This window comes from Lathyrus oleraceus, chromosome 7 (assembly GCF_024323335.1).
Source record: "Lathyrus oleraceus cultivar Zhongwan6 chromosome 7, CAAS_Psat_ZW6_1.0, whole genome shotgun sequence".
NCBI classification, from domain to species: Eukaryota; Viridiplantae; Streptophyta; class Magnoliopsida; order Fabales; family Fabaceae; genus Lathyrus; species Lathyrus oleraceus.
Genome location: NC_066585.1, coordinates 131,963,627 through 131,964,349, shown reverse-complemented (window position 1 = coordinate 131,964,349; position 723 = coordinate 131,963,627). Strand labels below are relative to the sequence as shown.

General features: G+C 40.9%; 1 non-coding gene across 1 annotated transcript; it reads right to left on the bottom strand.

Annotated features, from left to right (window-relative positions):
* Window positions 1-293: 293 nt before the first annotated feature.
* LOC127109381 (small nucleolar RNA R71) lies at window positions 294-399 on the bottom strand. The gene has a single exon (XR_007796684.1). It is a non-coding gene; the product is annotated as a small nucleolar RNA R71 (small nucleolar RNA).
* Between the last annotated feature and the right edge of the window lie 324 nt (window positions 400-723).

The following is a 723-nucleotide window of genomic DNA, read 5'->3' as shown; positions in this document are numbered from 1 at the left end:
CAGAGAATAATTTCAAATTAAAGCCCTCTCTATTGCAGATAGTGCAACAAAACCTACTCTCTAGAAACCCAACGGAGGACCCAAACTTGCACCTATCTATCTGTGTATAATTCTATGATATGCTTAAGAGCAATGGTGTTGATCTTGAAGCCATTAGACTACATTTATTCCCATTCTCCCTTAGGGAAAGAGCCATATCGTGGATATAAAACCTCACGTCTAATTTTATTACGACATGGAATGGGCTTAAGAAAGCGTTCCTCGTTAGATATTTCCCGCCAAGAAAGACGACACAACTTAGGAACCATATTACCTGCTTTAGGAAGACGGACAATGAATATCTCTTCGAAGCTTGAGAGAGATTTAAGGATCTAATTAGAGCATGCCACATCACAGATTAAAAAAGTGGTTTATAATTCACACCTTCTACAATGGTCTACACTACAACACGAGAATAACCATAGATGTCGTAATCGGGGGGGGGGGGGGGGGGGGGGGGCTCTTATGAATAAGACATTCAATGAAACCTACATGCTCATAGAATATATGGATCAAAATTATTACCGGTGGGAGAGAGAACACATTCCCGTTGAGTAAACTCAACTGAGAGGCAGATTGTATGAAGTTAGTAACTTCAATGACATGACCGCGAAAGTGGATGTGTTGTACCAAAAGTTAGATAACTTGAGCATCACCCCTGCTGCTACGGCAACTTCTGTAACC